Genomic DNA, 7530 nt, shown 5'->3' with positions numbered 1-7530 from the left:
TCAGCCTCAACAGCTTGGATATTCACGGGGGGTGATGAAATACTGGAGTACCATGTTGAGGTTGGAGGAGGGTTGGGAGGATGGGTAAAGAACAAGGTGTTTTATATTATTTCTGCACCCCCAAGGACTTGGCAATCACAGTGATGCATTAGCTAAATCTATAAGCTTTACTTCTCATGAAGTCCTGAGTTGTGTGTACAGCACCTTGGCTTTGACTGGGGCTAATCATCTCTCACGTTGGCCTTGTGGGGAATAACACTTTTCCCCTTTAAACACATTCTGAACGTGTTCTGCCTCTGTGAGGTATGAAAAAAAACTTGGTGATGATACATATTTGATGTTTGGAATTGAATTATACATGTTGCCTCAGAGCATAGAAAACCGAAACGGTTATGCAGTGTTTTGTGATCAAAATCTAGCTTGAAATAAATAAACACATTTCCTCATGTGCTCAATCAAGAAGAAAATGCACACGTTTCCACCAATTTAGCCGGTAAATTGTGGAAACAGTTGTGTTTGGTTATCCAAGATTACAACAAAAGTATACCCCAGGGATGCATGGAGTCTACTTGTCATTTACAGACCATAGCTGCAATTTCAGCTGCATTTTCCTAGATCGCGGTTATTCTAGCCCGGATCATCACTTTGATTTTGTGTGACAAATGAATTATTCACTCTCATCTTTGGGGATACATACTTCTATTCTGAGTCATTCTGTATATCATAAAAAAAAAATACTTTTGATGTTGGACTTTCCTCATGATTAACCTGAGCCAACTTCAAAAGTGTCACAGAGAGTGTATTGCCCAAGGCAATATCCTAAATAAATCCTTTTTTCGAAAATTGTTTTACATGTGCTCTCCCTTTAGAATATTAAGTGTAAATAAATTGAATATTGCTTATCTATCTTTGTGGGGGGAAAAGAAACAAAAAACAAACAAAAGTGTTCTGCTCTTAATTAACACATTTTGAATGTTGGACATGAATGTGCCAACATCTTATGCCAAGTCATTCAAGTGCCTGGAAATGTGTAAAGGATGACACAATGTCAAACTAATTGACAACAAATACACTAAATTGTGTGTGTGTCGCTACATCAGATAAGGGCAAGGTTAAGCTCTCCCACGGGGAAAGGGATAACCACCCCTGAAATTCACCAAGTCACACGACAAAAGACACACAAAAAAAGAGCTTCTGTTTTGTTGTGTATCCTAATTCATTCATCCCCAAACACCTCTTTGCTCCGAGGTTCTGCCAAGGCGATGTCCCGCGGGAAGAGTGATTGACATCTCCTAACCCGTGTGGATACCAAAGACTGTGTCATTAGCATGAAATTTACATGTTCGTGTGGGACCAAGACGGGGAAGAAAAACAAACAAGAGAGACAACTGAAAGAAAGGCATTTGGATTTTGTATGCGTTATGGTTTTTGGGTCACAAATGTTACCTGAACTCCTCGAGCGGTGCTCCTCTCCGCCCATCCCCCCCCCCCTCTAATAATTTGACGCAGGCTGCACAGCCACCTGGGTATTGGATATTTCGGCAGAAACCACACTTCTGTATAGTTAACACGAGCAGGTTTCGTGCTAGGGAAAGTGTGACGGTGAAAAGTGAGAGCACAGGAGATCTCACCTAAACAAACAGCGGATCATCAAGGAGTGCTCTGAGAAAGGGCAGCCGTCTGGCTTTTAAGCCCGGTGCAGATGAACTGGGCCGACCTACTGAATATCTGTGGGTTTTGTGGCTTTTTGGATTTCACAGTGGACCCCAAGTTTACAGAGTGGTGACAAAGACTGGGATCAAACCCAAACACAGCTGATGTTAATGATAATATTTGTCTTTCTGCAACAGCAAGAATTATGGGAGCTGTAGTTATTAAATATCAGGGTATGTGCAAGCCAAGGAGCCGACGCAACGTCTGTGTGTATTATTGCCTGAAACAATAATTGTAAAGGGTAAATGCCAGTCAAAGCTTTGTTTCGAGGCTCCCAGATTCAGTGATTTAAAGCACTTCATTAACAAGAGGAGCAGAGGAAGTTTTATTAGTTTGAGGAAAAGAAAGTTTAGACTGAACGTATACAACCTTTCTCTCTGACTGGCACCAGAGCTGCTATATAATTGGCCCATTGTTCCTCGGCAGATAAATGCTATCTTTATCTTTCTCACTTCCTCTATGTTTCTGAGGTATGAGTCCAATAAAGAAAATGCAGCTGCAGGTTGGTGTAGCGTCGTATAACACTCTCGAGCAGCGGGGAGGTGGAGCCGCCCTGTATATCCCAGGTGAGACAAGTCCCTGCAATGTGGCTGACTGTACCCTTTACCAACCATCCCCCAGAGGGCTGCAAATCCCCACTCTCTACCTGTGGGGATGACAGCCTAACAATGGGAGCTAGAACTGCCTTAACGAGGAGAAACAGGAGAGCATAGCTAATTATGGTATGATATCACCCCGAGTTTCTCTGTATCCCCCGTCTGTCCGTCTGCACGCCATAATAGCTGGGCTTATAGCTGTCAGGACATCGTGGGAGAAATGAAGCTGGAAGTTGTTTTTCCCTGGACGGTGGCCAACAGGGACCATGGAAATTGCCCAAATCACACCGTGGCAAGTGAGGGGGAAGAGAGAGAGAGAGTGTGAGGAGGGGGAAGAGAGAGAGTGTGAGGGTGGGGAGAGAGAGCGAGAGAGAGAGAGAGAGAGAGAGAGAGAGAGAGAGAGAGAGAGAGAGAGAGAGAGAGAGAGTGTAAGAGGATAGTGGGCAAAAAAGTGTGAGAAAAGTCTGGGAATGAGAAAGAGAGAGTCTTGGAACCAAAAAATGACAGGGAGTACGAGAGAGGAGAAAATGAATGAGAGAGTACAGAGTGAAAGCAGAGGGAACAGGAGGTAAAAAAAATACAAGTGATTATAAATAAAGCGTTAAGAAAAGTGTGATAAAAAAAGACAGTGAGAAAGACAAGTGAGACTTTGAGCAGTAGTAGTAGGTAGTCGGAGAAATATAGAGAAGGAAAGGGGGGCTGCTTTTTTTCGGGGGTTACTAGGGAGAGGCAGACCGGAGGTGTTGTGAGCGGCGAGTGCCGGCGTCCTCGCTGCTGGAGCGGAACAGAGCAGGGTGCAGCGAGCAAACCTAGCCCTTTCCCTGGACGTTTCAATCACAGGCAGCCAGAGCCCAGGGCAATCTTGGCCAATTAGCCGCACACCGCCGCTGACCCCCGGCTTCATTAAGGGCCGGGGCTCTGAGGAAGGTGGGAGAGCTCACTGTCAGCACAGGCCAGACAAGACCAACACACACACACACACACACACACACACACACACAGACACAGACACAGACACAGACACAGACACAGACACAGACACACACACACACAGAACTTTCTCAACCTAACCCTCTTTCTCTCCCCTCCAGACAGACACACAGACACAGACACACACACAGACACACACACAGACACAGACACACATCATCATCATCATCATCATAATCATCATCATCTCTCTCTCATCTCCAGTGGGGCCAGACTCCCTGCAGGGGTGACCAGGGCAGAGCTCTCTCACACACTGCCACACTGACAGCAACAGGTGTGGTGGCCAGCAGCCACACAATTAACAGACAAAGTGGCAGCTCTCTGTGACTCCCCCCTCCGATGTGAGACAGGGGGGGGAGGGAGGTGTGGTAAGGCTCAGAGTTAGAGGGGAGGAGGGGGAGGGTTTAGGCTGCGTCCCTCCAGGGGAGATATTTCTAGCCTGTTCTTTTCATCGACAATCCCCACACGGCAGAGCCGAGGTGCGCAGAGAGAGCACATCAAAACACCTTCTATCACAGCCCACCCATATAGAAGAGGGAACACAATGTGCTTGCCGTGGGGGTGGGGGGGGTGGGGGGGTCTGGGGAAGATGCTGCATAATTGTATGCAAAACAAAAATACGACGGAAAAAAAACGGGAAAAACATCAGATTCCAATTCTAGGAGGCGTGGCTGTTTGAAGAAGAGCATTGAGCCAGGTTGCATTCAATGAGCCCTGACAGTGAGAGTGTTTGTAGTGTGTGTCTGTGTGTGTGTGTGTGTGTGTGTGTGTGTGTGTGTGTGTGTGCGTGCGTGTGTACATATGGGACCGGCTTACGTCAGACTTGTGTGATGGTAACCTCAGCAGCCACTCTCCTCTCTCCCAGAGTGGGGGTAGCGGTTTCTCTCTGTGCTTCTCCGATTACGGACTTCGATCAGTCTAAAGAAAAGCAGTGTTTGTGCTCCGCCCGCCCGCCAGTGTGGCAATCACCGCTGTCAGAGCTGCTGGCTGCCGCGCCGCGCGCATGCTTGGCTGGAGAAGAGATACCGCTTGTATTTAAAACAAGCCAAGGGTAAAAGATCAATGGCCCATTTGAGCCCATGGACGGGGGAAAGTTCACACGTACATCGAGAAGATTATGATAGGGGCGAGGGGGGGGAGAGGGGAGGGAGACGTATGGAGGAGGGGGGTGAAGGGAGGAGACGAGGAGGAGGGGAGGGGGAGGTGAGGAGGAAGGTGGAGACGAGGGGGGGGAGGAAGGGAGAGGTGAGCAGGAGAGGATGAGGGAGGCCAAGCGAGTGCAGGCCCCCTCTAGCTCATCTTGGTGCTAGTGGCTTATTGATCGCAGAGACACAGAGCTCCGAGCCATTCATCATGGGCCACTCAGGGCCCGAGATAACTCCTCTGATAGTGCCCCAGCGCTGAGCTGCAGCCAGCCACATCCATTATTCTTCACAATAAGCCCCCGAGGCAGGAGACGGGGGCTGTGGCCAGCGAGAGTTAGGGCAGGAGGCTCCACGAAACAACACTGCTCTTGACAGTCCACTACGGAGACGGGGGAAACGGCTTGTTGGCTCATGTCGAGGAGAGAGAGAAAAAACAGCCGTCCATTGTTTCCATTCCTTGGCCAAACAGTATTAGCAAAGCTGTTTTATAGCAGATAGCACACAGAGGCGGCCGGGTTCTGAAAAGTGCTGAGTGAGGATGTGTGTGTGTGTGTGTGTGTGTGTGTGTACGGAGGAGCCACTGACTGGGCAGGTGGGAATTTGCCATAATGAGGCAAACAGGGATTGAAAGAAAGGGAATGGGTGAGAGAGGGGGTAAGAGATAGAGAGAGAGAGAGAGAGAGAGAGAGAGAGAGAGAGAGAGAGAGAGAGAAGCGGTTAGAGGAGGGGTAGAGGGAAGGTGAGGAGAGAGACAGAGTGCCAGAGAGGAGGCCCCAAAAGAGCAATTATGGTAGCACATGAGAAGGTGAGGCAGATTTGGAAACAACAACGACAGCCAGACACACACACATCCACCAGCACCACAGCATTCATCAATCTCAACCACTGACAAGACAGGGAGGTAGACAAGACACAGAGTGAGCGAGACAGAGAAAAAGGAAATTAAGTCAGAATGCAGGACTGGGGGGGGAGCGTTTTTTCAAACCGAAAAACCTCCAACAAAGCACATAACCCATGCCGCCCGCATCGCTCTGCGCCGGAACGTTGTTTTCCCTCCCAAACTTATTTCCCTAGAAAAAAAACAACAACCCAAAACAAAAAAGCGAGAAACTCTCGGCTGAGGGTCAATGCAACTTTTCAAGTCGATTGTTGATCCGTGTGGCGAGTGCTAAACAATACTGAAAAGTCTGGACAGCGGGCGCACCGCGGTGCCTGTCACGATGCAGACGGAGACCGCTTCTGAAAGCAACCGTTTCCACCCCTCCGTGTATTCCCTTCCCGGTGAGTCACGTAGTCGAAGGAGAAGAGAGAGAGAGAGAGAGAGAGAGAGAGAGAGAGAGAGAGAGAGAGAGAGAGAGAGAGAGAGATTGTGAAAAGGAAAGATAGATGAGAGAGATGTGCGAACAGATAAAGGGGGGGAAATTAAATTAAGAGAAAAGTTCTCTCACACCGGTATGCACCATTGATTTCCTATTCTCTTGGAAACATTTAATGAGCTTAAATAGGAGCCTCGTTTGACACAGTGAGAGAGAGACTCCGAGGAAGCCTCCCGGTGAGAGGAAATCGTTCAGTGGCCATGACGGCTAGGAGAGGGGTAGGTGGAGGAGAGGAAGAGAGGAGGAGGAGGAGGAGGAGGCGGGGGTGCGAAAGGCTCCGACGTCAGAGCAGGAGTAGATGTGTGAGACAGATGTGGAGAAACGGTTGGGAAATGGTCCATGTAGTGAGACTCCTGGTATGCGCCCCTGTTGACAACCAGACAGAGGTTGAGAGGGAGGAGGGGAAAATAGGAGGAGAGAGAGAGGGGGGGGGAGGGAGGCGAGGGGGGTTCAGCAGGAGGCGAGTGACAAGGTCGGGTCCCTGTCCAGTGCCGTACGAGATGCTTGTTATAAAGTAACCCTGACGACACCTGTGATTGACAGATGCGATTGTCCTCCCCGTTCGATTGCTCAACTGTATAACTATAGCTCCGGCGCAGGCCTCGAGGTATTCAACAGAACCATCTTATTATTTTTTTAGCTTTCCTCCTACTCTCGCTCTCTCTGCAGGGGATTGTCTTGCCTGCACCATTTCACAGGGCACGGACCGGCAGCTCTCCCCTGCTCTTGGCCACTGACGAGGAGGCCTACGGGAACGCAGGCAGCCCCTTTATGAAGTCGTCTAGGAGGAGGAATGTATTCCGTGTCACACTACTCTCTTTGAGGTGGTCATGATAATAGTGTGTGTGGAGGCAGACATGGTGGTACACGTACACCACAGGGGAGTTTCCTCTCTGAGTGCTTGGGGAAGTATGAAGTGTGTGTGTGTGTGTGTGTGTGTGTGTGTGTGTGTGTGTGTGTATGTGTGTGTGTGTATGTGTGTGTGTGTGTGTGTGTGTGTGTGTGTGTGTGTGTGTGTGTGTGTGTGTGTGTGTGCGCAGAGAGAGGAATGGGGAAGCCGGGCTGCCTCAGTGTATAAGAGGCTGTTGTTGTGAGCCAGACCACAAGATATTTGACAACAACAACTTCTGACTGCACTACCCATCAAGTAGTTTGTATGTTTGTTTGTTTGTGTGAGTGTGTGTGTGTGTGTGTCTGCGTGTGTGTGTGTTGCCTTTCGCTCAGACAGTACAGTAGTTTGTTTGTCTTTCTACAAGTTTGAGACAGAAGTGTCACACAACATCTTTGTCGGTTTATCAGACGGGTCTGGATGTTTTGCAGTCTAACCCGGGCTGCTTTTCCCAGACTTGGCCCAGCTGTTCGATCTTCTCCTCTTTCTGACTGAGTGCTTTCGGCAGAGACGTCTATGTATGTGTGGGTGTTTCGCAGTGTGTATGTTTCACGGGGCAGTCGCGTGTGACTTCGCTGAAAGTTTGCCGAGTGTTTTTCAGACGAGCCGAGCGGGAGAGTTGGCCGGAGGAGCCTGGTCTGTAATCCTCCAGCGGTTAATTACAGTGGGTTTGGATGAGAGCTCCACAGCCAGGCCACACAGGAATATCTCTCCACCTCCACAAACACACGGGCCTGCGTGCACATGCTCTCGGAATGAACGGGATCACATGACCAAACTACCTAATGCTGCAACGTGCCCCCCCCTCTTTCCCCACTTTC

The sequence above is a fragment of the Nansenia antarctica genome (genome assembly GCF_963989245.1).
Source record: "Nansenia antarctica genome assembly, chromosome: 14".
NCBI classification, from domain to species: domain Eukaryota; kingdom Metazoa; phylum Chordata; class Actinopteri; order Argentiniformes; family Microstomatidae; genus Nansenia; species Nansenia antarctica.
Note: the sequence above shows the minus strand (reverse complement) of the source record.